At 39.8% G+C, this 27,916-nt stretch overlaps 1 protein-coding gene across 44 annotated transcripts in view; it reads left to right on the top strand.

The window, feature by feature from the left end:
- The window catches only part of NUMB (NUMB endocytic adaptor protein), a 192,234-nt gene that overhangs the window by 46,780 nt on the left and 117,538 nt on the right, over positions 1 to 27,916 (top strand). For 26 of the 44 annotated variants that reach the window (XM_024925379.4, XM_014347609.4, XM_003824142.5 and 23 more), the window contains exon 2: positions 3,565 to 3,696. The exons of the other annotated variants lie outside the window; for them this stretch is intronic. The gene's annotated coding sequence lies outside the window, so the exon portion shown is untranslated. The remainder of the gene's footprint in view (positions 1 to 3,564; positions 3,697 to 27,916) is intronic. 44 annotated transcript variants of the gene reach the window in all.

The raw sequence follows: 27,916 nt of genomic DNA, 5'->3' as shown, positions 1-27,916 counted from the left end.
GTAGCTGGGACTACAGATGCGCACCACTAGGCCCAGCTAATTTTTGTATTTTTGGTAGAGACGAGGTCTTACCATGTTAGCCAGGCTGGTCTCGAACTCCTTACCTCAGGTGATCCACCCGTCTCGTCCTCCCAAAGTGCTGAGATTACAAGCGTGAGCCACCATGCCCAGCCTTATTTTTTAGAAAAAGAATCAAATCATTAGAAGCAAATGTTCCCAGTTCTGGTAAAAATCTGATTTTTAAATACAAAATTATTTAATTAAAAAATAGGCACAGTGGCTCACGCCTGTAATCCCAGCACTTTGGAAGGCCGAGGCGGGTGGATCACGAGGTCAGAAGTTAAAGACCAGCCTGGCCAACATGGTGAAACCCTGTCTCTACTAAAAATACAAAAATTAGCTGGGCGTGGTGTTGTGTGCCTGTAGTCCCAGCTACTTGGGAGGCTGAGGCAGGAGAATTGCTTTAACCCAGGGGAGGCAGAGGTTGCAGTGAGCCGAGATCACGCCACTGCACTCCAGCCTGGGTGACAGAACGAGACTCTGTCTCAAAAAATAATAATAATAAATAATAAAAATAAAAATAATAAAAAATAAAAAATAGGCTCTGGAATCAGACAACCTGTTTTATTTTACTACTCTTTTAAAAACCCCATACCCACTACTTCGTATTTTTGTGATCTTGGAAATTATTTGTGCCTCAGTTTTCCTAGTTATAAAATGAGAATATTTAATAGTTGCTTTTGGCAGGGCACAGTGGCTCATGACTGTAATGCCAAGGTGGGAAGACACTTGAGGCCTGGAGTTTGAAGCCAGTGTGGGCAACATGACAAGACCCTGCTTATACAAAAAATAAGAAGAATTGGCCAGACATGGTGGCACATGTCTGTAGTCCCAGCTACTTGAAAGGCTGAGAGGCAGAAAGATCACTTGAGCTTGGGAGGTTCAGGCTACAGTGAGCTATGATCATCACGGCTCTCCAGGCAACAGAGCAAGACACCCCATCTCTTTTTTTTTTTTTTCCTTTTGAGACGGAGTTTTGCTCTTGTTGCCCAGGCTGGAGTGCAATGGTGCGATCTCGGCTCACTGCAACCTCCACCTCCTGGGTTCAAGCCATTCTCCCGAGTAGCCGGGATTACAGGCATGCGCCACCATGCCCAGTTAATTTTGTATTTTTAATAGAGACAGGGTTTCTCTATGTTGGTCAGGCTGGTTTCAAACTCCCGACCTCAGGTGATCCGCCTGCCTCAGCCTCCCAAAGTGCTGGGATTACAAGAGTGAGCCACCGTGCCCAGCCAAGACCCCTCATCTCTTTAAAAAATAGTCAATTTCATGAGAGTTATTGAGGATTAAATGGGATAATCCATAGGAGGTGCTTAGAAGAGCTTTTGGCAAATAATCAGTCCCCATTAAATGTTAGCTGCCCAGCTGGGCGTGGTGGTGTATGCCTGTAAACAGCAGTTTGAGAGGCCAAGGTGGGAGGATTACTTAAGCCCAGGAGTTTGAGACCAGCCTGTGTGAGATTGTCTTTATAAAAAAATTTTTTAAAAATTAGGTGGGCATGGTGGCATGCATCTGTAGTCCTAGCTACTTGGGAGGCTGAGGTGGGAGGATCACTTGAGCCCAGGAGTTTGAGACTGCAGTGAGGCATGATTGTACCACTGCACTCTAGCCTGGGTAATAAATCAAGACCCTGTCTCAAAAAAAAAAAAAAAAGTTAATTGCTGCTTGTCTTCTTATTCAGGAACAGCACTATTGCATTGTCTGGTGAATTTATTTTGCTTCTAAAACATGCATGTATATTCAGATAGCAATATGACAGATGTGGGCACAAAATATACATTTAAAATTAGTTTTGGATAAAAGTTCTAAGAATTTTTACTTTTAGCTACTATAACTTTAATTTCTGTAAAAATAGATTAGCTGTTTACCAATTTATTCAGTTATTTTTTCTAATAAACTTTATTGATACCTGCTATTTATTAGGCATTGTACTAGATGCTAGGAATATAAAGTGGAGCAAACTTAGTTATGACCTTCAGCTGCTTAGAAGCTAGTGAAGAAAAGCACTACTGAGTTTTACAGTGTTTTAAACAAATACATATTTACAGTTTTGTAAATAACTTGTACCATGTCGTTATTAAAATGATTTTTTCTTTTTTTGTCTCCTGGAAGGTGTGTGAGCTGAACATTTTCACCTTTTGGATTGGCCTCTTATAGCATCTTATCTGTTTACCACAATTCTGTGGTATCTGTAATCATTATTATTTTGCAAATAAACTGAGGTTTAAAGAGGTTATAATTAACTCATCCTACGACTACAAAACTCACTTTAAAAGTTTACTAAGTTGTAAAACTCATTCATTCAGCCTGCGCAACATAGTGAGACCTCATCTATACCCACCCCCACCCCCACCCTCTACTTCCCCCCAAAAATTAGCCGGTCATGATGGCACATGCCTGTAGTCCCAGCTACTCAGGAGGTGGAGGTGAGAGGATTGCTTGAGCCTGGCAGGTTGAGGCTGCAGTGAGCCGAGATCACGCCACTGCACTCCAGGCTGGCAGACAGAGCGAGACCCAGTCTCCAAAATACAAAACAAAATCCATCCTATCATTCTTCCTCCCATATATTATAAGATTCATAACCTGTATTAGAAGACTTAACCCATTTATGTTGTATTTGAGATATATGTGTCTATTTCCCTATTAAAATTGGGAGCTTTTCAGAGGAGGGACTAATCTTACGTTTTGGGTAGCCCAGCAACAAGTAGACTACCTGTTACATATTGGTTACCTAATAAATCTTAGTTGAATAGTGAGTATGTAGGATGTTAGAAGTATAAGGAATTTTAGAGTTCTTGTAAATCATACAGACACTAGAATTTCTAAAAAGAATTTATAGATTGCTTACATAGAATTACAGCTCTTTATTTTGGCTATGGAGAACTTAAACAACAACTGCTACCATCTACTGTTACTTTCACATAATCTCATAAAAGAAGCCATTTTAACACCAAAAATGTAGGAAGGACAGTTTCATAGTAAGCATAATTGGTAACTTTATACATAGTTTTTAGTCATGGCTGGCATCTGTTCAAGAATTAGATTTGAACAACCACTATTTAATTCAAACTTCCCCTTTTAGAGATGATAAAATCAAGCCCATAGAGACGTATCAAAGTTCTTACAGCAAGGGAGAATGATCACTGAGTTTGGAACCCAGGTCTTCTGACTCCTTGCCCAAAATTTTGATCTGGTTCCCTCAGTCTTCATCACATTATCAGACTTATGCACAGAGAATTTGTGACTTAACTGAGATCGTATAGCTCTTAAGAATGTAAGGCTGGAACTTGAACCCATATTATCCACCTCAGTTTTTAAAATTGTTATTATTTTTGCCCTGTTTCAAGAATTGCACAGGCCAACTCTATTTTTAGTGAAACCTGTGCATTCATTTCCATATATCGTAACCAACTCCATCAGTCCTTACTCAACTGTAGATGTGAAATTTTAAGTGATTGAAAGGAGATATGTATATTTAAGGTTTTCTTTCCTTGAAAATTTCAGATTTGAGGCTTAAGCAACTTCTTCTGGGGAAGAGTGCCAGTGCAGCCACTGTTACAATTCAAGATCTTGATCTATATCTATAGATTGGAATATTGGTGGGCCAGCAATCCTCAGACACCTCACTTAGGACAAGTAAGTGAAAGAGATACTTAAGGATAAGCAAAGTGGATTGAAAGCTAACAGTCTTTCTTCCGGTTTGTAGTTAGATGCAAACATTTTATTGCCTTTACAAATATAACCCTTTGTCCTGGTAAAATCACTTGGAATCTTAGGTGGGTAGGGTGAAACATTTCCTTAATTGTAAAATGTGTGTCAAAATGTTTTATAATGGTAAAACTTAGAATAATTAAAATTGTTTTTCTTTTTGTCTGTTTTCCAGATTGTATTTATGAGCTTGTGTTGCAGTTGTCTATTGCTGTGTAACAAAGTACCTCAAACTTAGTGGCTAAAAACAACAGTCATTTATTTTGTTCATATATTTGCAGTTTGAGCAAGGCTTGATTGGTGGGGATGCTTGTCTCTGTTAACATACAGCGTGAGGTGGGGTGGCTGGAAGGGTTGGAGTGGCTCAGTGGCTGGGAACTGGGATCCTTTGAAGGTAGGCTTGCTCACTCACATATCTGGTGGTTAAAGCTGGCTGTTGGCTAGGACCTCAGCCTGGGCTGTTGGCAAGAACACCTTCATGTGACTTCTCCTTGTGGCTGCTTGGCTTCTTCACAGCATGGTGCCTGGGTTCCGAGAGAAAGAGCATCCCAAGAGAGGAAGGCAAAGGTGCATGGCATATTTGACTTGGTTTTGGAAGTCAGATAGTGTTACTTTGCTCTGTCCTACTGGTTGATGTAGTTGTAAAGGTCCTCCCAAGTTTCAAGGAAGCTGTGGACATAGACCCCATCACTTGAAAGGATCAACATCATATTGTAAGAAGAGCATATGGGATGGAATCTAACGTTGTAGGCATCTTTGGATAATATCTGCCACAATTTGTATTACTTTTGAGATAAAGAATATAAATAACATGTAATATATGAAAAAGAGGAATATTTACAGGATATTATGGTGTATGAGTTCAATAAGAATTTGATGTGTTCTTGTGTAGTAGAGGATGATATTGAAAATAAGATGTCTAAACAGAAAAAAGTGAAATAGATTTGGAATTTTCTTTCTTTCTTTCTTTTTTTTTTTTTTTTGAGAAGGAGTTTTGCTCTTGTTGCCCAGGCTGTAATGCAATGGCACGATCTTGGCTCACTGCAACCTCTGCCTCCTGGGTTGAAGTGATTCTCCTGCTTCAGCCTCCTGAGTAGCTGGGATTCCAGGCTTGTGCCACCACACCCGGCTAATTTTGTATTTTTAGTAGAGACGGGGTTTCACCATGTTGGTCAGGCTGGTCTTGAACTCCTGACCTCAGGTGATCCACCCTCCTTGGCTTCCCAAAGTGCTGTGATTACAGGTGTGAGCCACCGCGTCCAGCCTGGAATTTTCTTTTGTGTCAACAAAACAGTATACTGCTACAATCAAAAGTAGAGACAGAAGTTTATAAACAAGATGAAAAATAAGAGTTGTAGTTTGGAGTTTTGTTGTTGTTGTTGTTTTTAAGAACATGTAGTTCAAAGCCTACTTGGGTCTTTTTTTTTCTTGTTTGTTTGAATAATTTGATAATTATTTGGGAAATTGATTTCCAATATAAATTTGAGGACTGAGTGCCAATATAATCATTATATACTTCCAAATTTGTTTTGTCTGCCTCTGTTTCTTTAAAGGAAGTCTTTTTCAGGATTGTACAGTCTTACCTGCTAAATTTCTGGTAAATATCTTAACGTTTTTTCTTTCCTTTTTTTTTTTGAGATGGAGTCTTGCTCTGTCGCCCAGGCTGGAGTGCAGTGGCACAATCTCAGCTCACTGCAAGTTCTGCCTCCCAGGTTCATGCCATTCTCCTGCCTCAGCCTCCTGAGTAGCTGGGACTACAGGCATGTGCCACTATGCCCAGCTAATTTTTTGTATTTTTAGTAGAGACGGGGTTTCACCATGTTGGTCAGGATGGTCTCAATCTCCTGACCTTGTGATCTGCCCGCCTCAGCCTCCCAAAATGCTGGGATTACAGGCGTGAGCCACCACGCCCGGCCGAGTTTTTTCAGTGGGATGAGAAAACTGCAAAGTTACAGAGTATTTGGTTGCCTTATTGACTGCTACCAGTTATATAAACTGCCTGTGGCAGGTTTGAATATAGCTAATACTCAAATTCTGGATGTGATGGAAAATATTTTTAGAGAATTCTGTAAACATCACATGTGATTGTGGTCTGTGCACTATAGGAATGGACAATAGGCTTTAGGAAGCAGAAGACCCAGAAGATTTTCTTGCTATCTAGATACTTTCTCATTCCAAAGTGATTTACATCATAATGAGTTTAATTTAACAGAGTCGGTTCAGCACTATTTCCCTAGTACTTGCAGGTAAAATTCCATAATGGAAAATAACTGAACCACCTAGTGTGTCAATAGAGGCAATATCAGAAGTTTGTTAATTCTCAACTGCGAATGATCAGAATTGACTGATTTTTGTGAAACAATATATTTTAGTTCAAAAGTTACAGTAATTGAGAAAGCTGTTTTTGGTTTTGTTTTGTTTTGAGACAGGGTCTTGCTCTGTTGCCCAGGGAGGAGTGCAGTTAGCACTACAACCTCCACCTCCTGGGCTCAAGTGCTCCTCTCATCTCTGCCTCCAGAGTAACTGGGACTACAGGAGCATGCTACCATGCCTGGCTAATTTTTGTATTTTTTGTAGAAATGGGGTTTTGCTGTATTGCCCAGGCTTGTCTCAAACTCATGAACTCAAGCCATCTGCTCATCTCAGCCTCCCAAAGGGCTGGGATGACAGGAGTGAGTTTGTTTTTTTTGTTTTTTTGTTTTGCATTTAAAAACAAGATGAGGCCTGGCATGGTGGCTCACTCCTGTCATCCCAGCACCTTGGGAGGCCCAGGTGGGTGGATTACTTGAGGCCGGGAGTTGGAGGCCAGCCTGGCCAAAATAGTGAAACCCCGTCTCTACTAAAAATACAAAAATTAGCTGGGCGTGGTGGTGCACGCCTGTAACCCCAGCTACTCTGGAGGCTAAAGTGGGAGAATCAAACAACCCCATCAAAAAGTGGGCAAAGGATATGAACAGACACTTCTCAAAAGAAGACATTTATGCAGCCAACAGACACATGAAAAAATGCTCATCATCACTGGCCATCAGAGAAATGCAAATCAAAACCACAATGAGATACCATCTCACACCAGTTAGAATGGCGATCATTAAATGGCGATCATTAAAAAGTCAGGAAACAACAGGTGCTGGAGAGGATGTGGAGAAATAGGAACACTTTTACACGGTTGGTGGGACTGTGAACTAGTCAACCATCGTGGAAGACAGTGTGGCAATTCCTCAAGGATCTAGAACTAGAAATACCATTTAACCCAGCCATTGCATTACTGGGTATATACCCAAAAGATCATAAATCATGCTACTATAAAGACACATGTACATGTATGTTTATTGCGGCACTATTCACAATAGCAAAGACTTGGAACCAACCCAAATGTCCATCAATGATAGACTGGATTAAGAAAATATGGCACATATACACCATGGAATACTATGCAGCCATAAAAAGGATGAGTTCCTGTCCTTTGTAGGGACATGGATGAAGCTGGAAACCATCATTCTCAGCAAACTATCGCAAGGACAGAAAACCAAACACCACATGTTCTCACTCATAGGTGGGAATTGAACAATGAGAACACTTGGACCCAGAAAGGGGAACATCACACACCGGGGCCTGTCGTGGGGTGGGGGGAGGGGGGAGGGATAGCATTAGGAGATATACCTAATGTAAATGATGAGTTAATGGGTGCAGCACACCAACATGGCACATGTATACATATGTAACAAACCTGCACGTTGTGTACATGTACCCTAGAACTTAAAGTATAATTAAAAAAAAAAAAAGTGGGAGAATCGCTTGAGCCCAGGAGGTGGAGGTTACGGTGAGCTGAGATCTGTGCCACTGCACTCCAGCGTGGGTGACAGAGAGAGACTCTGTCTCTAAAAAAACCCAAAAATAAATAAATAAAACGAAGATAAGGTGTTTTACAATAGACAGATTAGGAATAATCATTATAGGTAATGTAAAATAACTGTAACTTAAATAACAAATATATGCATATATGTGCAAACATACAGAAAGCCTTTAAGCATTTAAGTTGACTTTTTGTTTTAAACATTTGTTTTTAGCTCACTTTTGCTTTTAAGAAGTCAGAATAGGTTAATTGCTGATACCTGATACAGATCTATTGAATACATTATCTTCTGTACGCCTGTGCCTGAGGGGATGAAAATCTCTCAAATAGTGAAATACTGTTCTCTGAAACAAATAACAACAGAAGTTCCTAAACACTCTAAAGAAATTACAAATATGGTAGTGTTTATTTTGGTACTTTATGTAATCCTTGGAAGGAAGTAAATGATAAAGTTCTTGTATAAAGATACATGACTATGTAAAGTTAATTTTATTTTTATTTATTTATTTTGTTAACCACAGGTCTTACTATATATTGCCAAGGCTGGAGTGCCAATCATAGCATACTTGTATCCTTGCATAGCTGGGACTATAGGTGTGTACCACTGTGCAGGGCCTGTACAAATTATTTTAAAATGCAAAAAGGATTTTTAGTAATTCTGGAAGAAGTAAATTATATTGCTTAGAGATTAGTGTTCTCCTACTTACCATTTTTTAAAATGAGATTCCTAGTTCTAAAATTACAATGATTCTTATTTGAAAAACAGCATTCAGTTCATGCTTTTACAGGTTTTTGTTATTACATGGCTTTTTTTTTTTAATTACTCCTAACCCTCCTGTACCCTGTAGTCCTAATTATTAAAAGGTATAGTACCTTCTGTGAATGAAGTGTTTAAAATTTGGAGTAGGGAAGTAATTAGCATATCATAAAAATTTACCATGCTAACCATCTTTAAATGTTAAGTACATTCACATTGCTCTGCAGCCAATATTCAGAACTCCTTTGATCTTGCAAAACTGAAGCTCTATACCCATTATTATTATTTATTTATTTTATTTACTTATGTATTTTTTTGAGACAGAGTCTTGCTCTGTCTCCTAGGCTGGAGGGCAGTGGTGTGATCTTGGCTCAGTGCACCTTCCACCTCCCAGGTCCAAGTGATCCTCGTATCTCAGCTTCCAAAGTAGCTGAGATTACAGGGATGTGCCACCACACCCAGCTAATTTTTGTATTTTTAGTAGAGATGGCATTTCACCATGTTCGCCAGGCTGGACTTGAACTCCTGACCTTCAGTGATCTGCCTGCCTCAGCCTCCCAAAGTGCTGGGATTACAGGTGTGAGCTACGTCGCCCGGCCTAATTATTATTATTTTTAGAGACAGGGTCTTGCTCTGTCGCTTAAGCTGGAGTATAGTAGGCACGATGATAGCTCACTATAGCCTCCAACTCCTGGGTTCAAGCAATCCTCCTACCTCAGCCTCCCTAGCGGCTAGGGCTACAGGTGTGCACCACCATGCCCAATTAACTTAAAAAATTTTTTGTAGAGTTGGGGTCTCATTATGTTGCTAATACAAAAATTAGCTGGGCGTGGTGGCGTGTGCCTATAGTCCCAGCTACTCAGGAGGCTGAGACAGGAGAATCGCTTGGACCTGGGAGGCAGAGGTTGCAGTGAGCCGAGATCATGCCACTGCACTCCAGCCTTGTGACAGAGTGAGACTGTACCTAAAAAAAAAAAAAAAAAAAAAAGAATTTAGAATTAGTTAAGAGAGATGGAACTTGTAATAACTAATTATAGGAAGAAAGAGAAAAAAGATAGTGAAAAAAAAAAGACAGTACATTTAAGCAGTTTGGGTCAAACTCCTGGCTTCAAGTGTTCCTTCTGCCTTGGCCTCTCAAAAAGTGCTGGGATTACAGGTGTGAGCTGCTACATTTGACCACCTTACTATTTTTTTTTAAATGTAATGCCACAATACCTAGTATGAGATTATAATTTTTTAAATTTTTATTTTTTTTCTATTGGCAACACTTCATTCCATAAAGTAGAGTGTGTTTCTGCCTTGTTTTTTAAAAAGGCAATGATTTGTTTTGAAAGGATAATAGCTACTATCAGGTTTTTGTTAATACAGAAGTTACATGGCTTTTCTTTATTACTCCTAACCCTCCTGTACCCTCTAGTCCTAATTATTAAAAGGTATAGTACCTTCTGTGAGTGAAGTGTTTAACAAAAGGGTTTAAAATTTGGAGTAGGGAAGTAATTAGCATATCATAAAAAGATATGGCTACTATCCAGGCAGGTGATATGTTGAGACTTCTGCACTATTAGAAATACTCTTGGAGTTGTTTCTCCATTAGACTCTTTGAAAGCCTGCTGATAGTTTGATCCCAGGCACAGAGGAAAAAGGCTCTTGGTGTTGAGCTATTTGGGAGTTTAGGATTTTTATTAGTAAACAGAATAAATGATGTCAGAACTTCCATGTAGAACAGACAAGGGTTGCTGAAAAAAAACTTTCTCTAAGTGGTTCTGGCAGTGGTAACATTGGGTTTCCTGAATGGACATGCCAACTGCCATTTACTGTGCATTTATTTTGTACCAGGTGCTATGTTAAACCATTTATATACTTTATTGTTTAATCATTATGAGGTAGATGGTTTTATAAATGAGGAAACGGAAGTCTAGATTAGTTAAATGACTTTGAAGGACAGAATGAAAATTTAAATCCAGGATTGTCCAAAGACTGTGTGCTGTTACTACTGCCCATAGTACTGATTTGCTTATCTTTTACTTGGCGTAATCATCTATATATTTTAGCCCAAGGGATAGGTGTTAAATTGGACTTCTGGGTAGAAGGGAAGATTGGCTTTTTGTTTGTTTTGTTTTTTGATACGGAGTCTTGCCCTGTGGCCCAGGGTGGAGTGCAATGGCGTGATCTCGGCTCACTGCAGCCTTCGCCCCCCAGGTTCAAGTGATTTTCTTACCTCAGCCTCCTCAGTAGCTGGGACTGCAGGCACACGCCACCACACTCAGCTAATTTTTGCTATTTTTAGTAGAGACAAGGTTTCATCATGTTGGCCAGGCTGGTCTCGAACTCCTGATCCTAAGTGATCTACCCACTTCAGCTTCCGAAAGTGCTGGGATTACAGGCATGAGCCACCACGCCTGGGGAGGATTGGTTTTTATAGTTACCTTACTTGCTTGTTTTATAGTATGGCATTGTCATGTATAAATAAGAAACTTCGAGGCAGGCAGTAATTGATAGTATCGCAACTGTGTGTTTAAAGTTGAAGACAGCTATTTCAACTTTAAGCTAATCCCAGTTTAAAAGTTCAAATTTAATTGTTTTATCTTAACACATTATTTCTTTTTTTTTTTTTTTTTTTTTTCTGAGACAGAGTCTTGCTGTCGCCCAGGCTGGAGTGCAGTGGCACAATCACAGCTCACTGCAAGCTCCGCCTCCTGGGTTCACGCCATTCTCCTGCCTCAGCCTCCCAAGCAGGTGGGACTACAGGCACCCGCCACCATGCCCAGCTAAGTTTTTGGATTTTTAGTAGAGACGGGGTTTCACCATGTTAGCCAGGATGATCTTGATCTCCTGACCTTGTGATGTGCCCACCTCAGCTTCCCAAAGTGCAGGGATAACAGGCATGAGCCACCGCCTAACACATTATTTCTAAATTCCCTTGTATATATACCTGCAGAATACAATGGAGAAACTAAATTATAACACTATGTATTTTCCCTTTTAAAGGAAACTTTGTATATTAAAAAAGAGACTAAGCAATTATTCTCTCTTTTCATTTATATATTTTTTTGAGAAGTGATCTCACTCTGTTGCCTAGGCTAGAGTGCAGTGGCACTAGCGAGCATGGCTCACTGCAGCCTCCACCTCCCTTGCTCAAGTGATCCTCCCATCTCAGCCTCTCAAGCAGCTGGAACTACAGGTGCACACCACCAAGCCATCAATGATAGACTGGATTAAGAAAATGTGGCACATATACACCATGGAATACTATGCAGCCATAAAAAAGGATGAGTTCATGTCCTTTGTAGGGACATGGATGAAGCTGGAAACCATAATTCTCAGCAAACTATCACAAGGACAGAAAACCAAACACTGCATGTTCTCACTCATAGGTGGGAATTGAACAATGAGAACACTTGGACACAGGAAGGGGAACATCACACACTGGGGCCTGTTGTGGGGTGGGGGGAGGGGGGAGGGATACATTAGGAGATTTACCTAATGTAAATGATGAGTTAATAGGTGCAGCACACCAACATGGCACATGTATACATATGTAACAAACCTGCATGTTGTGCACATGTACCCTAGAACTTAAAGTATAATAAAAAAAAAAACAAACAAAAATATGTTAATATTCTGTGGAGAATATTGGTATTTTTGTTTTAATCTTCTGTGGGTTGTGGTTCCATATAAATTCAGTTTTCTGAGCTTTGGCAGTGTTATTCAGATCTTTCCCACGAGTGTTCCACCCATTGGTCAGTCTGGGATCTGGGTGTAGGTCTACTCATTATCTCAGTTATCAGAGTTTTTATTATGCCAATTGGTATCAGATGCATACCTACACAGGTTGAGGATGAGCCCAGCAGTTCATAAACAACATTATGGGGTCACTTTCCTATGGACAGAGAGAGAAGAAAAAAAAACCCAAAACAACAGAGTTTGTCCTGCCCACTTGGAGGCAAGGCTCCACTGGATGGAGAGAAAGGTTCCCTTCCTTCAAAAGTTTTGTTACTGGAGGCTTTCCATTCCCAGATTCTTCTGCTGTTGCTGCTGCCCCCACCATGGATGACCCGGGGACTGACACATGAGAGTATGGAGTTTTCCCAAGCTGCTGAGCACAGTGGCTCACACCTGTAATCCTAGCACTTTGTGGGGATGAGGCGGGAGGATAACTTGAGCCCAGGAGTTTGAGGTTGTGGCGAGCTGTGATTGTGCCACTGCATTCTAGCCTGGGCAACAGAGTGAGATCCTGTCAAAAAAAAAAAAAAAAAAAAAAAAAAAAGAAAGAAAAAAATACCTAAAGGATTTCCCTCATCTTCTCTGAGCTGTAGGAGTTCCCTTTACGGGCCTTGAGCCAGAGCTAGAGCGTTCTGTTTCTCTCTCTGCCTGCACCATTGTGCTCACTTCTGGGTTTTAGGTTGTGTTGAGTTCAGGCTGGAGGATACTAGAGGAAAAAAATGATAAACTCACAGCTAGTTTGGGGATAGTTGGAATTCTGGTGATTTCCCTGGATCCACCTGTGATATTTACTTTACAGCGTCTTCAAATAGCTGTTCATGCATTCCGTCCCAGTGTTATAGTTAACTGGAAGATAAATGGAGATATATTTACTTCATCTTACCAAGCGAGAAATCTTCCCAACATTTTAAACTTTTTGTTTTGAAATAATTTTCTCACGCCTGTAATCCCAGCACTTTGGGAGGCGGAGGCGGGCAGGTCACAAGGTCAGGAGTTCGAGACCAGCCTGGCCAACGTGGTGAAACCCTGTCTCTACTGAAAATATAAAAATTAGCCGGGCTCAGTGGTGCGTGCCTGTAATCCCAGCTACTCTGGAGGCTGAGGCATAAGAATTGCTTGAACCCAGGAGGCGGAGGTTGCAGTGAGCTAAGATCACACCATTGCACTCCAGCCTGGGTGACAGAGCAAGACTCCGTCTCCAAAAAAAAAAAAAAGAAAATAATTTTAGATTCACAGAAAGGTATAAAAATATGAAAATGAAGTCCTATATGCCCTTTACCAAGTTACATAGCTGTAATACAATACCAAAACCAGGAAATTAACATTAACACCAACTTTTTATTATGAAATATTTCAAATGTACAAGAATGTTGTAAGACATGTTGAACATCTGTATATCCCCCACTGATATTTCAATATTTTTTTTCACATTTTCCCATACTTTATATGTGTATTCTAATATGTATGTATCCTCTTTTATATAAACCACTTGAAAGTAAGTTGTAGACAACATAATTTACCTCTAAATACTTGAGCATGCATCTTCTAAGAAAAAGGATATTATACTTTATAAACATTTATTATTGAATGCAAACTATTTTTTCCTGTAACCCCAAGACCCTGACATACCTTAACTATGAATTTTTTTCAACAAGAGTCTTGACGTTCCAGGGCTTTTGTTTTGAAGCATGTTATTTATTTATTTATTTATTTATTTACCTTTTTTTGTTTTTTGAGACATAGCCTTGCTTTGTCACCAAGACTGGAGTTCAGTGGCACAATCTCAGCTCATTGCAACCTCTGCCTCCCAGGCTCAAGCGATTCTTGTGTCTCAGCTTGCCAAGTAGCTGGGATGACAGACATGCGCCACCATGCCTGGCTAATCTTTTTTTTCTTTTTTCAGACGGAGTCTTGCTCTGTCGCTCAGGTGATCTCGCCTCACTGCAACCTCCGCCTCCGGGGTTCAAGTGATTCTTCTGCCTCAGTCTCCTGAGTAGCTGGGACTACAGGGCCGCGCCACTATGCCTGGCTAATTTTTGTATTTTTAGTAGAGACGGGGTTTCAGCATATTGGCCAGGCTGATTTCAAACTCCTGACCTCGTGATCCGCCCGCCTCGGCCTCCCAAAGTCCTGGAATTACAGGCATGAGCCACCATGCCTGGCCTCTTTTTTTTTGTATTTTTAATAGAGACAGGGTTTTGCCATGTTGGCCAGGTTGGTCTCAAACTCCTGGCCTCAAGTGATTTGCCTGCCTCGGCTTCCCAAAGTGCTGGGATTACAGGCGTGAGCCACCATGCCCCGCCAATCTCTTGAAGGCTTATATTATTGTTCAAGGATGTGTCCCTTCTGATGATATACTTCTGGTAATTATCTTGAGAGTCTGGGCTCTTACCATGTGCGCAATTCAGAGCCCAGGGAGCTCCCTGATTCTGTATTCTTGTCTCTCATTCTTTCCTCAGCTCAGTCTTCTCACAGCTCCCTGAGCAAATATTCAGAATAGTCCTCATCAGGAGATTGTAATTTTGTCAGACTAATTTAGGACTAGTATGTGACTTTGTTTTTAATTATTAGCCAGGAAGTTACTTACAGTTAAAATTGTGGTAGAGTTTCTGATATGGTGATATATAATGGGTGAATCAGGCTGTAAGCAGTTGAAAACCTGACTATAAAGCTTACATAAATCTGAAGTTGGCAGCTGCTAATGTTGCTTTAATGGTTCAACATTGTTGGGGCCTATGAATTTGTGATTTGCTTGGCCTTTCATGGTCTTAAGATGGCTACTGCAGGTCCAGCCTTCCACCTACATTCAAGGAAGAAGGAAAAAGACTATGCCAAGGAAAAGCTTTCTCATTAGTGATTCCAGCAAGTCACTTCTGATGTTCCAAGGGCCAAAATTGGGTCATATGGTCACCTCCAGCTGTTTTCGTCTTTTGGCCTCTGTGGATTTGGGAATGGTTTTTTGAGTAACCAGTTAACATCTGTCACAGTTATATGATTACATTTATTTTATATCAAAATTGTGTTCGTTTGACTTCAATGTGATGTTCAGCACATAGGTGCTTTATTATTACATAATAACATTTAACTGGGTAGTGTGGAGAACAAAAGGACTAAAAATAGTAAAGATAATTTTAAATTTAGTTGTGAAAGTGAGCTTTTGATAATGCAAAGTGAAACTTGGCTTGAATCTTGAGACCTTGGGCAAGTTACTGAGTTTATAAGCTTCTGTTTCCTCATCTGTAAAATGGAATTAATAATATCTGACTTTCAAGGCAGTCGTGAAGTGTGAAGGAGATAATTTATGTAAAGTACCTAATACAGTGCCTAATACATTGGAGGTGCTACAATGGAAGATATTATTATTATAATTGTTTGGTATATGGACATTGGGGTAGAGTGAGAGAGCACAGACTTTATAGTAGAAGATTATATTTGATTCATAGTTACACTACATAGTTGTGTGTTCTTAGGCAAATCAATCTCTCTGAGATAGTAATATAGTGTGTAATCTCTGAGGATTGTTAGAAGGATTAGATATATGTACAGTGCAATACTTTATGGGCTCTCAGTAAAAGGCATCTGCTCCTGCTATTTTTAGTTATTATTTTTATGTTTTAGGATCCATATGACAGATAGGGAATCAGTCATTTAATTTACTCTAGAAATGTATTTGTGATCAAGGAGATATTGTTGATTAGTAGTATTTTTCTTCATCTGTTGAAGAAAAATAGCTGCAGAAACTGGATTTGAATTATGAGGTCTTTTCCCACCATGATAAAAAGTTTTTAGCCAGGTGCAGTGGCTCACTCCTGTAATCCTAGCACTTTGGGAGGCTGAGGCAGAGGAATCACTTGAGCTCAGGAGTTTGATTCCAGCCTGGGCAAACATAGTGAGACCTTGTCATTACAAATAATTCTAAAAAATTAGCTGGACATGGTGGTGCGTGCACGTGGTCCTAGCTACTCACGAAGGCTGAGGCAGGAAGATTGCTTGAGCCCAGCAGTTTGAGGCTGCAGTGAGCTCTGATTGTACCCCACTGCTCTCCAGCCTGGGTGACAGAGTGAGACCCTGTCTCAAAAACAAATTTAGGCCGGACGTGGTGGCTCACACCTGTAATCCCAGCACTCTGGGAGGCCGAGGTGGGCGGATCACAAGGTCAGGAGATCGAGACCATCCTGGCTAGCACAGTGAAACCCCATCTCTACTAAAAATACAGAAAATTAGCTGGGTGTGGTGGCAGGCACCTGTGGTCCCAGCTGCCTGGGAGGCTGAGGCAAGAGAATGACTTGAACCTGGGAGGTGGAGCTTGCAGTGAGCCGAGATCATGCCACTGCACTCCAGCCTGGGCGACAGAGCGAGACTCCGTCTCAAAAAAAAAAAAAAAAAAAAAAAAAAATTTAGTCTTACATATTTTGTTAGTGGTTTCCGTTGTACACATGGATGTGCTCTGGTGCCTTTGACATGAACCTTCCAGATCTGTACTTCTTTGTTTTGTTTGTTTATAGCCAGTTAGTCATTATTGGTTCATGAGTACCATCCCCTGTTTTTTTTTTTTTTTGTTAGTTTTGTAAGACTTAATTTTTTTAGAACAGTTTCAGGTTTATAGCAAAATTAAGCAAAAAAATACAGAGAGTTTCCATATACCTGTTGCCTCCATAAACCCAAAGCCTTTCTTACTGTCAACATTCCTTACCAGAATAGTACACAGGAGATATAAGAAAAATCAAACCAATACAAACTCAGTATAACACAGCACCTCTGGTCACCAAAATGTGTGGGGATTTCTATCTACCAGCAACCAGTCAATTCTTTGGCAGACACCAGCTGGGTGTCCTACATTTTAACTCAATTCTGACATTATTTACTTGGAGATAGAATCAGATCCCACAGGTTGAGGGCTCAATCCCCTACTTAAATTGCAAGCCCCAGGTTGTGTCCTGTGCTTCTGGCTGATGAGCCATAAATCGGGGTTACCACAGCTCCCTCTTTTGGTTCAATTAATTTGCCAGAGTGGCTCACAGAACTCAGGGAAACACTTCATTTACATTTATTGGGTTATCATAAAGGGTATTACAAAGGAGACAGATGGAAGAGATGCATAGGGCAAGGTATGTGGAAAGGGGCATGCCATGCCTTCTTCAGGTGTGCCACCCTCCAGGAACCTCCATGTGTTCATCTATCCGGAAGCTCTCCAAACCCTGTCCTTTCGGGTTTTTATGGAAGCCTCATTACATAGGCATGATTGATTAAGTCATTGGCCATTTGTAATCAGCTTACCCTTCAGCTCCTCTTCCCTCTCTGGAGGTTGGGGGCAACCCTCTTATCATGCCTTGGTCTTTCAGGTGACCAGCCCTTATCCTTGAAGCTATCTAGAGATGTCCAGCCACTGTCATCTCATTAGCATGTAAAAGATACTCATCACTCCAGAGGTGCCAATGGTTTTATAAGGTATATGTCAGGAAAGGGCAAGAAGACCAATTATATGTTTCATAATTTGTTATAATCGATAAACCCACATTGACACATTATTTTCACCCTAAGTCCTTAGGTTACGTTAGAGTTTATTCTTGGTGTTGTACTTTCAAGGATTTTGGCAAATGTAATGACATGCATCCACCACTGTAGTATCATGCAAAATAGGTTTACTACCCCAAAGATTCTCTGTGCTCTGACTGTCCATCCCTTCCTCTCACCTAACCTTTGGTAACCACTGATCCTTTTCCTGTCTCCATAGTTTTGCCTTTTCCAGAATGTCATATAGTTGGAATCATATGGTATATGTAGCCTTTTCAGATTGGCTTCTTTCACTTAGTAGTGTGCATTTAAAGTTCTTTCATGTCTGCTCTTCATGACTTGTTAGCTCACTTGCTTGCTTATTCATTTATATATTTTTACTTTTTTTTTGGTTTTTTTTTGTTGTTGTTTTTGAGACAGAGTCTCACTCCATCGCCCAGGCTGGAGTGCAGTGGCACGATCTCAGCTCACTGCAACCTCCATCTCCTGGGTTCAAACGATTCTCCTGCCTCAGCCTCCCGAGTAGCTGGGATTACAGATGCCACCACATCCAGCTAATTTTTTTATTTTTGTAGAGATGGGGTTTCTCCGCGTTGGCTAGGCTGGTCTTGAACTCCTGGCCTCAAGTGATCCACTGGCCTTGGCCTCCCAAAGTGTTGGGATTACAGGTGTGAGCCACCATGCCTGGCCTGTTTATTTATTTTTTAGAGACAGGCTCTTGCTGTGTTGCCCATGCTGGAGTGCAGTGGTGTAGTCATTGTTCACTGTAAGCTCAAACTCCTGGCCTCAAGCAGTCCTCCTAGTTTAGCCTCCGGAGTTGTTGAAATTACAGATGTGAGCCACTGCATATGGCTAAGGTTTTTTTTTTCTGGCATATTTTTTTTTTCTTTTTTTTTTTTTTTGAGACATAGTTTCTCTCTTGTCGCCCAGGCTGGAGTGCAATGGTGCAATCTCGGCTCACTGCAGCCTCTGTGTCCTGGGTTCAAGCAATTCTCCTGCCTCAGCCTTCCAAGTAGCAGAGATTACAGGCATGCGCCACCACACCTGGCTAATTTTGTATTTTTAGTAGAGACAGGGTTTCTCCATTTTCGTCAGGCTGGTTTCTAACTCCGGACCTCAGGTGATCCGCCCACCTCAGCCTCCCGAAGTGCCGGGATTATAGGCATGAGCCGCCGTGCCCGGCTCTGGCATATTTTCAGTCCATAGCTGGTTGAACCCATGGATGTGGAGGGCCAACTATTTAATATGCTTAATGTAAGTAAGTGCTTATTTTTGAAATATTTTCATATTGTTTTGTGTGTATGTGTTTTTGATCTGTATAATGGTATTATGCTGTGAATCTATTCTTTTTTGATCAAAAAAAGGAATTATGGAAGGGCATACTGTATTTGTAAATCTAGTTTACAACAACTGACTGTTGTATAATGTTCCATTGTATATGTAGTTCCACATTTTACTTGTATGTTTTCTAATAATTGATACCTAGGTGTGTTGAAAACTAAAACAAATAGTGCTGCTGTGTACATCCTTATGCATATATCGTATTGATATGTGCAAAGGTTACTCTAGTATATACCGAGAAAAGGAATTGCTGACTTGTGGCCCATACACATACTTAATTTCACTAAATATTGCCAAGTTGTTTTTTAGAATGGCTACCCAGTTTATGCTCCCACCAGCAGTAAATTAGGATTCCCATTTCCTTAAATACTCAGCAATATTTGGTCTTATCCATCTGTTTAGCCTTGTCAGTCTGATGGGAATAAAGAAGTATATTGTTTTAATTTCTATTTCTGTGATTGATTGTGAGGTTGGGCATCTTTTCATTTACTTGTTACAATTTGGGTTTCCCCTGCTTGGTGACTAAAAAAAAAAAAAAAAAACCCAAATAATATATATTTGCTGTAGATATTTTTGAAAATACAAATGGGCAAATATAAAAAGATCATCTGTAATACCCTAATCCACAGATAATTGCTATTAACCTTGGCTATATTTTTCTGGTCTTTAAACACACACACACACACACACACACACACACACACACACACACACACACTCTCTCTCTCTCTCTCTCTCTCCTCTCTCTCTGTGTCTCTCTCTCATATACAAATATGTAGTTTATTAATGGGATTATATACACAGTTTTCTTTCATTTTTTCCTTTCACAATAATTTGTGACCATTTCCCCGTGTTGTTAGAAATTTTAAAATATCACCATTTAATAGGTGCATATTCCATTTTATAACTTTAAATTATTTAATCTTCTATTGTGGGATATTTAAGCTATTTTTGATTTTTTTCCATTAACAATTTGGTGAACTGTTAATCAGACCTACATTTTTATGTGGCAGAGCTAGTGGGATTATATTCCTGCTCTTTTTGTGAAACTGGGTTTTATAGCACATGCATTGCAGGCTGTCTTAGGCTATTTTCCGCTTGGATTCTAGGGCAGCTGTTAATGCTTCGTTTTGTAAACAGACACTTCTAGCCCTTGATGCTCCAGGGCTAGAGTTCAAAGACTTCTCAGCTGGGCCTTTACTGTTCTTTCTTTTTCCACTTCATCAAGGCCAGGTTAACACAGAAGGAGAGTGCAGTAGTATACTTGTTCTTAATGTTTAAATATCAATGTCTTCTCTAGAGGGGGTGCAAAACTTCCAACTATACAGAACTCTTAATCCAAACCTTTATAGACATATATATGAATGAATATATGTGTGTGAATATTTAATGACCAGAAAGATATAGCCGATGCAAATAACTTCATTTTTAATTGTTAATAGATTTTTATTATAAAAGTGAGAATGCTCATAAAACAATTAAGAAAATACAGAAAGACATTAAGAAAATCCCTATAATTCTTTTACCCAAAGATAACTGCTTAATTACCATTTTGCCTTATATCTTGTTAGATATTTTTCTAGTTAGTGTGCTTGGACCAGCTAGCACTATCTCACCAGAGCCAATAATTAAGAAATTATGCAAGCCCAAATTGTTGGTAGCTTGATATTAGCAATGGTGGGATCAGCTACATCAGTGAATTTGGCAAATGCTACAAAGCAGGGCTTCTTTCTCCCCGCTGAATTCCTCCCCAGGCTGGCTTATCAGTACACCACTGCATGTATATATATCATATCAATGAATATAGATCTTCATTTTTAATGGTTTCATAGAAGTCCATTTTTTTAGATCAATGATTCTCAGCATGGTCCTTGGACCAGAGATACCAGCATTACTTGGGAATTTGTTAGAAGTGCATATTCTTGGCCTCCACCCAGACCTACTGAACTGGAAACCTGGTTTGGGGGCCCAGGAATCTGTGGTTATTTTGTTTTGTTTTGTTTTGTTTTTTTGAGACGGCATATCACTCACTCTGTTGCCCAGGCTGGAGTGCAGTGGTGCGATCTCAGCTCACTGCAACCTCTGCCTCCCGGGTTCAAGTGTTTCTCTTGTCTTAGCCTCCTGAGCAGCTGGGATTACAGGTGTGCGCCACCATGCCTGGCTAATTTTTTGTATTTTTAGTACAGACAGGGTTTCACCGTGTTGGCCAGACTGGTCTCAAACTCCTGACTTCAAGTGATCTGCCCAACTCAGCCTCCCAAAATGCTGGGATTACAGGCATGAGCCACTGCACCAAGCCGCTGTCTATGGTTTTACAAACACTTTAGGTGATTCTGATACATGCTAAAGTTTGAGAACCACTGGTATAGATATACCGTAAATTATCTGATTGGTCTGATGATTCTGTGTGAAATATTCCTCAATATATGTTCATTTTAAGGTCTTCAGTTGCATATTGCAAAACTGTATTCTAAAAAGGCTGGTGGCTCACACCTGTAATCCCAGCACTTTGAGAGGCTAAGACAGGAGTATCAGTTGAGCTCAGGAGTTTGAGACCAGCCCGGGTAACATAGCAAGGCCTCGTTTCTCCAAAACAAAACAACAACAACAAAAAAAAAACACAAAAAAACTAGCCAGGCCTTGTGGTATGGGCCTGTAGTCCCAGCTGCTCTGGAGGCTGAGGTGGGAAGATCCCTTGAGTCCAGGAGTATGAGGTTCCAGTGAGTTATGATTGTGCCACTGTACTCCAGTTCGGGCCACAGAGCAAGACCTTGTTGCTTAAACACACACACACACACACACACACACACACACACACACCCCTAATAATTAAAGTAAATAGATAGATGGATAGATGGGTAGATGGATGGATAGAGGGGCAGGCTGGCTAGGTATGGTAGCTCATGCCTGTAATCTCAGCACTTTGGGAGACTGAGGCAGGAGGATCACTTGAGCCCAGGAGTTTGAGGTTACAGTGAGCTATGGTTGTGCCACTGCACCCCAGCCAGGTGACAGAATAAGTCCCTATCTCTACAAAAAATAAAAATAAAAAATTAGCTGGTGTATGGCATGTGCCTGTCTCTAAAAAATAAATAAAAATAAAAAAGACTATATTAGTTTTCATTTCTACCTGAAGTTGATATCAACTCCAATTTAGACTTATTTTCCATATATAGAAGAAACAGCTATGTTAAGGATTTTATTTCTCTTTCAGCTGTGTCTGTATCCATCTAGCCATTCTAGAACTCAATTCACCTTCATTGTCTTCAACAATAATATATTTTAAGGTTATTTCCATTTTTTCAAAGAGGACAGTTGAGACACAGGAAAAACTGCATTGCCTGTAGAACACCTAATGTCACGTGTAGCTATACATATGAATACCTACTTTTAATCCCTATGTGAATGATTAACCTATGTTTCATTCCTCATCTCTGGCACATTAACATCATTCTGGAATAATCCCTTTTAAATTTAATTTAAATTTTAATATTTTATTATTTTACAGACAGAGTCTCGCTCTGCCACCCAAGCTGGAGTGCAGTGGTATGATCACGGCTCACTGCAGCCTTGACCTCCCGGGCTCACGTAGTCCTCCCACCTCAGCCTCCCAAGTAGCTAGGACTATAGGGACACACCACTGCCAGGCTAATTTTTGTATTTTTTGTAGAGATGGGGTTTTGCCATGTTGCCCAGGCTGGTCTCAAACTCCTGGGCTCAACCAGTCTACCTACCTCTGCCTCCCAAAGTGTTGGGATTACAGGCATGAGCCACCATGCCCAGCCCACCACCCCTTTAAAATGTATTAGGATTCATTGCAGCATTTATTCACAATAGCCAAGATATGGAATCAACGTAAGTGTCCATCAACAGATGAATGGATAAAGAAATGTAGAGTGTGTGTGTGTATGTGTGTGTGTGTGTATACATCATGTGTAGCTATACCTATGAATACCTATTCTAATCCCTTTTTAATCCCTGTATTTATTATTGTATTAGCTCTGTTTCCCAGGCTGGAGATACAGCCACATGTAACACACACACACACACACACACACACACACACACACACAGGAATACTATTCAACTTTAAAGGAGATCCTTTCATTTGCAACATTGTGGATGATGTAACACAGACACACACAAACACACACACACAGACACACAAACACACAGACACACACATACGAATACTATTCAACCTTAAAGAAGGAGATCCTTTCATTTGCAACATTGTGGATGAACCTGGAGGACATTATGCAAACTGAAATAAGGCACAGAAAGACAATGTGGCTTTATTAAAAAACTTACAAAGATTGCCGGATGCTAATATTGACTTTTATTCTGAATATAAACATGAAAGAATAAAAGAATGTGAAATGTTATTTTTGGTTTCAAATGAAGAAATGCATAAGCAAAAAAAAAGAAAAGACAGACAAATACTTCATGATCTCACTTATAAGTGGAGTCTTGAAAAGTCAAATTCAGAAACAGTCTGGTAGAATGATGGTTGCCAGGGTCTGGGGAGGAAGAGAGGGAACAGGTCAAAGGGTACAAAGTTTCGGTTAGGATGAATAAGTTCTGGAGATCCCTTGTACAACAATGGTGACTGTAGTTAATAATAATGTATTATATACTTGAAAAGGAGAGCAGAGTGTGGTGACTTGTGCCTGTAGTTCCACCTACTCAGGAGGCATAGGCCAGAGGATCACTGGGGCCCAGGAATTGAAAGCTGTGGTGAGCTTTGTCACACCACTGCACTTCAGCCTGGGCAACAGAGTGAGGCAATCTCTCTCTCTCTCTCTTTTTTTTTTTTTTTTAAAGAAAACTGCAAAGACAATAAATCTTAAATGTTCTCACAAAACCAAAATATGTGAGTTGATGGATATGCTAATTAGCTCAATTTAACCATTTCACAGTGTATACATACATCAAAACATCACGTTGTATATCATAAATACATAATTTTTATTTGTCTCCCGGGATGCAGTGTCTCACGCCTGTAATCCCAGCACAAGGTGGGTTGATCACCTGAGGTCACGAGTTCGAGACCAGCCTGGCCAACATGGTGAAACTCTGTCTCTACTAAAAATACAAAATTAAAGGGGCATGCCCATAATCCCAGCTACTTGGGAGGCTAAGGCAGGAGAATCGCTTGAACCTGGGAGGCGGAGGCTGCAGTGAGCCAAGGTCGCGCCATTGCACGCCAGCCTGGGCAGAAGAGTGAAACTCCATCTCAAAAAAGAATAATAATTTTTATTTGTCAACTATACCTTAACAAAAAATTAATTTAAAAATTAAATTTAAACAGTTAAGATTATGCAAAAAAAGTATTAATATGAAGACCCACTTGCTATGAAAGTTGCTACTAATGGTGCAAAGCTATTAGAAGAGGGGAAAAGATCCCAGCAAAAACTTGTGACTCTTCTTGGCTCAGAGAGACAATAAAATGAAAGTGCTTTATTTTAAAGACTTTTATTAGATTAGGAGCCAGAATTCACAAGTATTGGTGAAAAGAATAATAATTTAGGCAGGTTTGCCATATTTCATTGGCACTGGGTTATTGACACCTAGTGTTTTTTGATGATGCATTGTTACTAAAAAGCAACTGCAAACATTAAAACTGGCTCTTATTCCAGCCTTCAGTGACTTTTTGCTAGAATGAGTGCTTTGTAAACAAACTGTTGATTTTATGATGGCATTAGAGTCTGTCAAATTGCCAATCTTCCAGATTTATACAGCCTCAGAAATCGTGTGATTTAATTAAGCATTCCATGATTTTGTTCTTATTGCTATCTCCAAAGTTTATGTTCTTGACCTAACAATTAGTTGTCAGAGTTACTGCTCTGAAAGAAATGGTGAATATTGCAATTGGAATGATAGCCCCTTTATTTTATAACTCATCTTACCTTCCACTACAGTGTGGTAGACTGGATAGCTGTCTAGCCTTAGTCAAGCCACTTAATTTCTCTGTGCTTTAGTTTTCTTACCTGTAAAATTGGGCTGCTGATAACCATCTCAGATTATTATCAGGATTAAATGCAATGTGATATATAATGTGCACAGCACTGTTCACATAGACACTTAGTAATTTATAGATTCCTTTCAACTTCTCAACTTCTTTTAATATGAGTAAGTGTTCTTCACAGTTCCCTCTTGATAATTTCCTCCCCTCACCACTGTTAACCTTTTTCGGTTCTTATCCTTCTTGCAGAATCTGACGTAAGCAGTGACCCCTCCTCCCAGAAAAATGCACATGTCTATTAAATTTTGCCTACAACTTTGGGACTTCATAGAACTCCCCCCACCCCAAAAAAAATCCCCCAATCTCATGTGTGGACCAGGTTAAGGATCCTCTTACCCTTGGTAGACTTACTCAGTTTTCCTAGCTTTGGTTGTCGTCTCAGTGTAGATGGTTCCTAAATCTGGTTTTCTTTCTTTTGAACTGCTACCTGCTAGATGTTATCATGGTGTCTTAATATAATAGAGAATCAGTGAATGGAAGAGTAAATTGCAACATTTAATTATTGTTATTATAGGCCAAATAAATATATGACACTGTGTGGCTAGACTTAGAGATCTGTGTTGACTATAAACTACAGCCAATAAAGTTAAATCAGGATAGATATCGACTAAGGCACAACTGTCTAATTTCCTGAGCTATTGATTGAAGCTTACTTGTAAGCTTGTGAAACAGTTTCGGTCACAGTTCCAAGTGTGGTAGCCTCTTTCAGATTGCAGGCTACCAGCCAAAATGTCATCTCATCTGAAAATCTATTTCTCTTTCAAATGTTATCATGGAGAGCTAGGTGTTATTAGAGCCTTTTGCATTCAGCTTTTTCACTCATTCACAGTTTTAGTTAGGACTCATAATTGCAGGGGACAGAAACCCATTTTAAGGGGGAAAAAGAGTTATTGGCTCAAGTAATTAAATAATCCAATCAAACCTGATATAGCACAGATTTAGGGGCAAGAATGACCTTCAGGGGCTTTTACTTTGATCCTGTATTTCTCAGCTCTGTTTTCCTTTGCCTCCTGGCCTTACTTCTCCTGAGATGAGCTTTCTTCAGGTAATCAAGGGAAGATGGTTGCAAGCACCTCCAGTTCACATTGGTTGTATAGTTGCAATCCTACAGGAATCAAGGTAATATTTCCCCATCATGTAAAAAACAAAACAAAGCAAAACAAAAAACCCTGGGGAAGATTTTGGACTGGCTTGGGTGATTTAGTTAATGTTCCCTGCACTTACTCCTCTTCCGTATATACACAAAATGGGTAGGAAGTTCCCCAGTAGAATTGGTAAACAGATGTACAACAGTCTTCCAGGATTATTTTATAATAAAGTATTTGAGTAGAACCCAATTCTGTGGACAATAGTAGTCTTTTCATCTCTTAGGACATTTAATGAGATTGCCAGAAAACTACAACTCCTCCCACCTCTACCTGTTGGTATCACTTGATTGCTGAATTACCTATATAAATAGTTCTCAAATGTGCACCATCTAGGGGCTTGTTAGTAATGCAAATGCTGGGGCCTCATCCCAGACTGACTGTGTTAGAAACCTTAGGGGTGAGGCCCAGCAATCTGTACATTAAGCCATCTAAGTGATTTTTATGTATGCTAAAGCTTGAGAACCACTGACCTTTATCATGGATGCTCACAGCTGTCTGAAATAGGAGAATGAATCATTGTTAGAGTAATTAGTGATTTTATTATTGACAATCAATAATAAAAATAATTATTTAATTAAATAAACCCCTGACAGATGCAACTGAAGATGATTTTTTCTTTTTCTTTTTTTTCCTTTTAGATATTTGTGTCCCATGTGATAGAAATGATTTTTTAAAATTTAAATTTTTGCAAGATTATTATCTGTATAATTTCAGTCATTTCAGTTCTAAGGAGATGCAGTCATCCAAAATAAAAAGAAAAAAAATCCACTGAAAAGGATTTTTTCATTGCCATTTATACACCAGTGAGACCAAATATGTTTATGCACGGTGGTTTAATTCCTTATACAGTCCTATGAAATAGTTCATAGTGTTGTATCCCCATTGTTGCTGAAAAGAAAACCAAGGCTGAGAGAGGTTTAAAAAGTTGGCCAAGGTAGAGTATCTAATATAGCAGAAAAAGAGTTTGAATATATATTCAACCTCTATTTTTGAAAATAGAGGTTTCTATTTTCAACAATTCTATTTTCTACAAGTCTTATATTGAGGGCCTATAGTGTTTTGAAACCTGTTGTAAGTATCAAGAGTATAAAAATACTTAAGACCAGCCAGGTATGGTGGCTCATGCCTGTAATCCCAGCACTTTGGGAGGCCAAGGTGGGCGGATCACCTGAGGTCAGGAGTTCAAGACCAGCTTGACTAACATGGTGAAACCCCGTCTCTACTAAAAATACAAAATTAGCCGGGCGTGGTGGCACGTCTCTGTAATCCCAGCTACTCGGGATACAGAGGCAGGAGAATTGCTTGAACCTGGGAGGCGGAGGTTGAAGTGAGCTGAGATCACGCCACTGCACTCCAGCCTGGGCGACAGAGCGAGACTCTGTCTCAAAAAAAAAAAAAAAAAAAAAAAAAAGACTTTGTTTTTGTCCTCAAGGAACTCAGTCTTATAAATAAGACAGTAGGGTAATGATTTCTATAACAAAGGTATCTCAAGAGTGATTTGGGAAACAGTGGGGGGAACATCTGACTTTGCTTTGGAGGATTGGGGAAGGCTTCAAAGAAAGATTGGATCTTTGAAGTTTGAATAGATAACATGAAAAATTCCTTTGATAAATACAAAAATCTCACTTTAATGTTTAATAAAATTTCAAAATAAATTAATTACTGTTTCTAAAAGCAAATCAAAGCAATGATAACTTTGGAATGTTTTTTCAAACTGCATTTGCCCTCTATTCCAATATGCTAATATGTTCTTGGAGGAGGGGCTCCTCTTAGCACTTAATAATTTT

Source organism: Pan paniscus, chromosome 15 (genome assembly GCF_029289425.2).
Source record: "Pan paniscus chromosome 15, NHGRI_mPanPan1-v2.0_pri, whole genome shotgun sequence".
Classification (NCBI taxonomy): Eukaryota; Metazoa; Chordata; class Mammalia; order Primates; family Hominidae; genus Pan; species Pan paniscus.
The sequence above is the reverse complement of the archived record's forward strand: the minus strand, read 5'-3'. Positions and strand labels throughout refer to the sequence as shown.